This window comes from Pavona decussata, unplaced genomic scaffold, assembly GCF_977016875.1.
Source record: "Pavona decussata unplaced genomic scaffold, jaPavDecu1.1 SCAFFOLD_69, whole genome shotgun sequence".
Classification (NCBI taxonomy): Eukaryota; Metazoa; Cnidaria; class Anthozoa; order Scleractinia; family Agariciidae; genus Pavona; species Pavona decussata.
Window position 1 is genome coordinate 3186487 of NW_028145488.1, and position 7868 is coordinate 3194354.

At 38.9% G+C, this 7868-nt stretch overlaps 1 long non-coding RNA gene across 1 annotated transcript in view; it reads left to right on the forward strand.

The window, feature by feature from the left end:
- Nucleotides 1-7868, forward strand: part of LOC146477792 (uncharacterized) — a 299841-nt gene that overhangs the window by 247152 nt on the left and 44821 nt on the right. The window lies entirely within an intron of this gene.

A 7868-nucleotide genomic window follows, 5' to 3' on the forward strand; every position in this document is an offset into this window, starting at 1 on the left:
GATGAAGAAGGGTTTTTTCCCGGGTTGGTTTCGTTTTCCAAATATGGAAGTGGTCTGATTTGCCGGATTGGAAAGTCGGACAATGGACTTACCAAAAAAGGAAAGCGGAATTGTCGTGCATTTCGTACTTGTTGTCATAAATTCGGTTCGTAATACTTTCTTCGTGAAAGAAATTTTCTTTCAACTATTTTGTTTAATGGACATAATTCTTAGGCTACACATGTATCTTGAGATTATGTATTCTGTCCCATCGCTAAAAATGCAGAAAATCCGATTCCCGGCAAATTGATAACAATAAAAGGAAAAAAAAAATCTAAAAGTAGAAAAGAAAGTGCAATCAAATCCTGACTCATTGAGTGCTTTCCTCTCTTGGGTATTTCAGTTTCTTGATACATTTTCAGCTTGTAAAGTAACTCTCATTTGTGTAAAGTGGACAAATCTCTGCTAACGTCTCTCGTACCCAAGCCTCTCGTGCGCGCATGTTCCTTGAAAGCGCGAGACACCAAAAACGCCCTGTTTCAAACATTGGGATGATCATTCACTCATTTTTCGGGCCGAAATTGTTGTTAGCGTCATCAATGCTCGGGGTCTGTACAGATACTATATGACTCTCGGTTCGTATTGAAACATAATTAATGTACAAATGGTTTCTGTCTCTAAATCAAAGGTGAAAACGTAAGGATTTAAGCCCGGGAATTAAAGCATCCCGGTATGAAGCACAAGGTATTCTCCTGTATTTCACTCGTACTGGAAATAATGCAATTTTATCTGGTAGTTACTTATTGTTTCACAAAATCTCTATATCTATCGATTAACGCATAAGACTTCGTGTCATGAGTTACGTTGTCGGTCGCGTTCTTTGTAGTCCGGCCGTGAGGTGCCGAGTTATAATTACGTGGGATGCCCTAAATGGCTTCCGTTTCTTTCTTTTTTTTCTTCTTCTTCGTAGTCACAAATCCGCACATTAATTTATTCATTAAACTCTGCCTTCTCCTAGTAGGGATGTACTGTTCTGCTTGTCTTCAACAAAAGCTGGCCAATAAAAATCCATTCTTGGCGCGTGGAAGACACAAATGACTAAAAATAAGACTTAAGCATTCATAGAGAGAAGTATCTCGGAAATTCTTAATGACTACTTTAAATTATTTCTGTCCAAACCTGTAAATATCCAGACTTGAACAATGATGACGGAAAAAGGTTTGCAAAAGTTTTCGTTTTAATACAATGCCAGTGATTACCACAAAATTTGGTAGAAAGCGTAGAACACTTTTTATTGAACGTGGCCTTCACAACGATGATACCGGAAATTGCTGTTAGCGTCATCATGACCCGGGGTCACATGAACAGACGCGAAGAAACTTAATCTGTTTATGTGTCTATTTTTATAGTTTGTTTTGTGCATGACAAATGAAGAGCTGAGAGCATAACCGACTTATGTCCAATTTTAGCCCAGCTTTCGATTTCGCTCGGATTTGTCCCAATTTTTGCTCTCCCTGGTTTTGAAAACATTTCGCGGTTTTACAATCGTGTACAAAACTCCTTGAGAAAAACCAAACACCAACAGCGCAAAAACCACTTGCTTGATTTCTCTCTTGTTAATTCTACCACAGAACTTTACTTCTCTCTCCCACTCCCTCCCCCTATACAATGACAACCGAAAACAGATGTAGAAACCACTCACTCACTGTTTCTCTCTTCTTAATTCTACTACAGTTATTTCTCCCTCCCCCCCTCCCCCTTATGCAATGTTGATTTGGAAGGTGATGCTTGCCAGGAGACTGTTCGTGACCCAGAAAACAACATTGAGTTGGGGGGGGGGGGGGGAGGGGAATGTGGTGGTTTCCTTGTTTACTAGTGAACGTGCTTGGAAGGGTAATATTGTTAGAGATGTTGACCACATCGTACTGAGAGACTCCCGGGGGGGGGGTACTCCCCTATATAAGGTATATAGGTATGTGCCGCCCCAAAGGGTATGGTGTTTGAGCCATTTTAGTCTGAAAACGGGTATAGATTTTGACAATTACAGTCTGAAATTTGGTCGGTTTTTTGGGGCGGGGAACGTTTACGAAAGCTTACAAACATATTTTTCTTCTCAGTACGTAACTGGAACGACTAACTGATAGCGAGAAAAAGAAATAGATAAACTACGTCATTCCAGCTTACTTTTACTCCTTGCGTCAACTTCCGTTCGGCACTGATGCATAATTATCAGGTCTGAAAACGGGCCGGGTATGAATTTTAGGGGTCAGGTCTGAAAACGGGTGTGGAAAATGGCATGTTTAGGTCTGAAATTTGAAGACCCGGGCGGCACACCCCCACAAAGAATTCCGAGGAGTACCCTCCCCGGGAGAAGACTCGGACCGCGTGTTCTTGTTGTAAGGTAACCGTGCGTATTTGGGAAATGGAAACATTGGAATGTAAGTTACGGCTTTCGGTCAGCCAAGTCCTATGGTGCATATTTTCGCTTTGTGCATTAACGAAGTCAAGAAAGTTACTCTTTTTAGCCGTAGGCGCAAATAGCTTTCGCGTGATTTCAGCAAAATGCTAGTTCCAATTTTGTGTTTTCCTTTCGGGGCGATAAAACCAACTAGTAGCATAACGAACTTCAAGCAACACTGTCACATTATTTCATTAACATGGTTGTAACTTTTCACTTAACTGTAAGGGAAAATAACTGCATTTCATACAACGACCGGTCTCTTGAAAGCCAGTAAGGCCGTAAGTCACGCAGTGCGTGACATAGAACTTGTTTTCTTTCAATGCGTAACAGTTCTCGCCCTCAGTTCTCGCTTATTCAAATCGTGTTGCAGGAAAGGAAATGGCTTGTTTCGAGATAAACTTTTCTCTCAATGAAAAACCGATTTGTTGCCCTTCTATTCTACCCCTTTTGATCACAGCAAAAGTGCGTCTTAGAAACTAATTGAATTTTGAATTATTTTTACGTGATGGGGTGAGAACTGTTGGAAAATAGATTTCCTCTGTGAAACACCTTTAGGAAAGCATTTCAACATGGCGATCTAATGATAAACAAAGCATTTACACGCTGCCAAAGGTAAAACATTGCCAACGAACATATATGTAAATGACTTTTTAGTGGTGAGAACTTTGATGACGTCAGGCCGTTGTATCTGAGGTGCGTTTCTTACATTCCTGTCACGCACGTAGTAGTTTGTCTCCCGCGAGAAAGACCGCTTTCGTGTGCCGTGGTTCAAAGACAACAAGTTTATATTTAATACAAATATTAATACTCAATGCATTGTCCTTTTGGTCATCCATAGTGACTATCATGTTATCGATTTTTCTTGAGAAGATGGTAACAATTCCCAATGGCATTAATATGAAACACAAATCGGCGGAAAAAAAATACTGAACAATGTTTTTCAATCGAATTGAAGTTCACATGCAAAAATTCGGACAAATCCGAGCAAAACTCGAAAAACGGGCTGAAATTCGACATAAGTCGGTTATGCTCCCAGCCCTTCAAATGTCGTTTTCCCCTGTATTTCATTCTGACTGCAAGGAATGCAATTCTATCTGGTGGTTACTTATTGCCTCACTATATCTCTGTATCTATCAATTTGGGGGAATTAACGATGCTGGAGGTTATCACTGCCAAAAGATTGAAGGCTTACGCACCACGCAGTCAAATATGGCCCGAGTATAAGCTGAAAACAGCTTCTTGTTCATTCTTTCATCCGCAATTCAAATATATGCATATGCATTCTGTTGGGGCGATTTGACTGAAAGCAGTACTTTTAATGATGAACTAACAACCTATGAACAAGATGATGTGTCAGTTGACATTTGCAATTCATTTCAGGACCAATGTTGGAAACACTTTCGTTTTGCAAAGTTCTAAAAACGATTCAGTGGCCTCCACGTTAACTGCATTGTCGTAACAAATTATCCTTTTCCGGATTTTCTGTGAACAATCCATGTGATCTGCAGCTTAGATAACAAATCCGATTTTCGATTCTACCAAAAGATCGCAGCAGTGCTGGAACTTTCGAGTGCGTTTTGGATAAAATTTTCAAACGTTCAATTCAAAACCTATCCAGCAGTACTTTCGAAACTGTGTTCGCTTTACTTTGGTGCAAAAAAAATAAGTTTGGACATGCGCATTGGACAGAAGATGGATCCAATTGAATGCGCCAAAAGGCTCCATTGACAATGAATAGTAAGAGAAAACTCTTCAGCATATAACCGCTAACAGGCGAGCAAACGAAGACGATGAAGAAGAAGAAGAAGAAGAAGAAGAACAAGAACAAGAAGAAGAAGAAGAAAAAGAAGAAGAACAAGAAGAAGAAGAAGAAGAAGAACAAGAACAAGAAGAAGAAGAAGAAGAAGAAGAAGAGCGTTTAAACTAGAATAAATGAAAAAACTAAACATTAAATTAAAACTGAATAAAGATACCAACCACGAACAAACTGTCAACTAATGACTTATATTGTAGCGTCTGTAAATCCAAACAATTGCGAATTCTTCGGCGAACAGAGAAAAGGAAAACTGCATAGCGTCTGTTGAAGTGCGATTTTTGGACCACGCCGTAAAGACGGCTTTTTAACCACAAGTTAACTTAAAAAAAAAAGCATATAAAACAAGTAAATGCTTATGAAAGGTACGCAACAACTGACGAACGAAAGTGAAAACAAAAGATATTTTACGCTAAGATCATAGTATACTGACATCTTTCGTTAAACCACGACTATGAAACATCATTGCAAATCCTTTTTTGGCTTCCATGGGTGGCTTAGCGTACTCAAGAAAAAAAGAAAAGGTACAGTGCTGTATATTTTGCCACATTTTCTAAACAGAATAAAAACAAAGAAAGGACCAGGGACAGTCAGACGAAGTTATCTTTTATTTTGACCAAATTAATTTCTTTTTTACTACACAACACAGTTCATTACAGTACACCCTATTTTATCTTCAAAACTCATTGATAATTCATAAGCCCATTGACCTATCAAATGGTCGATAAAACATCACGTGCAGTGGTTTTAAAGCCCGATAAAACCTCCTCCTTATTAGTATGCAGTGTTTAATTTATTTCTCGTATGCTAATTTCCAACGTTCACATAAGTATCATTGTTATGAACTCTCTTGACACACTCTTTTCCAGGAATGTTTTTGAAGCCGTTTTGAAAAAGCTCGTGGCACGTGTTTTATCAGCTCTAAAACCACTCGGCTGCGCCTCGTGGTTTTAAGGACGGTGCCTACTATTGTTACTGCGCATACGTTCTGCGCATCGCGAGATACTCGGGTTTCCTATGGGTGGTGCCTGCTAATACAGGAATATTTTTGCGCGGTTTAAAACTATGCGGAGAAAGCAGAACTTAGCAAACGCTTTTGGTATCTCGAAAGAAAATTGGGGGTAGCCATGCATTTTTCAGAGATAATTAAGCTTCAATTTAGGAAAAAATCCCATACATTGCTTCATATTTTGGCGCTTTTTAGAGATATTGTTGCTTAATTATCTCTGAAAATTGCGTGGCTACCCCCAATTTTCGTTTTGGATTCCAATAGGCCTTCCTAAGGTCTTCTTTTCCCGCATAGTCATAAACCGCACAAAAATACTTCGATATTAGTAGGCACCGTCCTTAAATCCCGATAAAACACTGCTGCTCGTGTTTTGAACATTAGATACAAGATTTCTATAAATTTTGAGCTTATAAACGCCTACCTGGCCTAACTGCAAGCTCGCTAACGGTGAAGTTGATGTATCCAAAAAATAAAGTCACGGACCATTTCCGAGTTGCTTTTTTCATTATGATGGCGAGGCTTCCTGCATTGTTTTAACCATGAAAGTTAGTTTTCATTTAAATCCAAACAAAACTAAGTTTTACATGAAAAGCTTTGCCCGATGCCTCGCTTTCATACTAAGGTTCAAAGCAGACGAAGTTATTATTCGGCGATCACGAATCATATAAAACAGAGAAAGCTGTAGCCTCTACGAAGACGTTCTTTGAGCTGGTCACGCATTCATTTCACCCCCTCCCTCTCTGGAGCGACACTGAATCGATGGCAGAACCACTGGAAGGAATATTGAAAAGGGCGCCTATTTCCAGTCCCCATCGGCATCGGCTTCCTGTCTCGCTCCAGTCTCCACGAACCTGATCACTGACATCCACCACTACCGTCGACCAACTCCTTTTATTGCGGCAACTTTCGGAACAGCGAGTTAGTGTCCTTAATAGCGGGAATATATTTCAGTCAAACGTCTGTAATTTATTTTTGCCGAGGATTCAGTAGCTATCCTTATTATCGGTGTGTCCGTAATATTAGCGAGGTGTCTGCAAGGCGGGAGTTGACTGCATCGACCTAAAAATGATCAATATTTCATCAAACAAACATTGCACAAAGGCGAGACCATGGTCAAAAAATTAACTTTCCCTTATTGAATCATTTTTAATTAAAAGGGATTTGCTGAAGCAAAGACATGCAAAAATTACAGAGAGATTTAAGGCTCGACGTTTCGGAGTCATCTTGACTCCATTATCAAGAGAAAAGGTCAGTTTGTGAACGCGGATATTTAAATAGGCTAGAGCTGAAAATAAAATATATTTCAATGAATCATTTTTATTATAAAATTTTCAATTGTGTACTTGAATTTGAAAGCACTTTTGACCTAGTCGTATTTAATAAAAAATTTCCAAACACAAGTGCTTATTACAAGTCTTACGAAACCCTGACTCTTTGTTATTCAAAACCGAAAACGGTACCTGGTGAACCTCACGTTTGGTGTGTTGTACTGTACAGATATGAAAGACCCAGATAAGAGACAAGAAAACTCGTCAGGGGTGGGGTTGGGAAAACTCCCCTATATACCTTTCCACCTGAAAGATTTGTTCTAAACACAAAGCTCTCCCGCCTTGTCTTATCCTGGTAAAATTCCAAACACACTCTTTTCCAGGTACCTCCTTTTCTCAGTGGTGTTAAACCAAACCCTAAAACTGCTTTCACAACGGTAACAAGGAGGGATTTCTTTCTAACGTCTTAGGCCGGAGTTGGCATAGCCTTGGATCCCTGTGGACAGCACTAGATCACTTCTAAACATTATGTTTTATCGTGTTCACGGGCTAACACGGCCTAATCTCGTACCCAGATCTCCCACTCCCACATTCGACATTTCCAAACCGACTGAGATCTGGGTACGAGATTAAGCACGGCCGAAAAAAACACGAAAAGACCTTATTCGTTGCGTTCCCATTGTAGTTATTCAGGGAAATCCATTTTTTAATTCCGAGTTTCAATAACAACGTTTATCATCAAACGTTAAGAAAAATTTAATGTCTCGTTTGAGGGGTAATCACGTGATTTATAATGCGACAACATTGAACCCAACGCTACCTTAATCGATAAGTGAACCCTTATTTACCATTAATAAATCAATAAATGATTATTCGCAATTAATTCCAAATCCAATACCGATTTTATTACTTAAATTTTCTAAATAGAATTATTTAAACTGCTTAATTTAAAGGGGAAGTATCAAGCGAATCTGATGTCATTTCAAAATCCAAAAAACGTTTGTTTGTCAACAGAAACAAAACAAAAATTGTCTTGTTTTGTTAGAAATTATCATCCACTGCAATAAAACTGTCAATTAGTGCCTCTGGCCAGAGACAGAGTAGGTCGGAATGGATTGAAACTTGAAAAATGTTAGGCTAACGTTTTTCAAGTTCTTGCATTCTTGTTTCCAAAATGCGCTAGAACAGATCACGAGTTGTTCCTTTCAAGAATTGAGTTGATTTCTTTCGTCTCGCTGTTGTATAATTATTTTGTAGCTATGTGAAGGTCTTACTTCACCATTTTTAACAAAAGAGGTAAAAAAAAAACAAAAAAAAAACAAAAACAAAAAAAAAAAA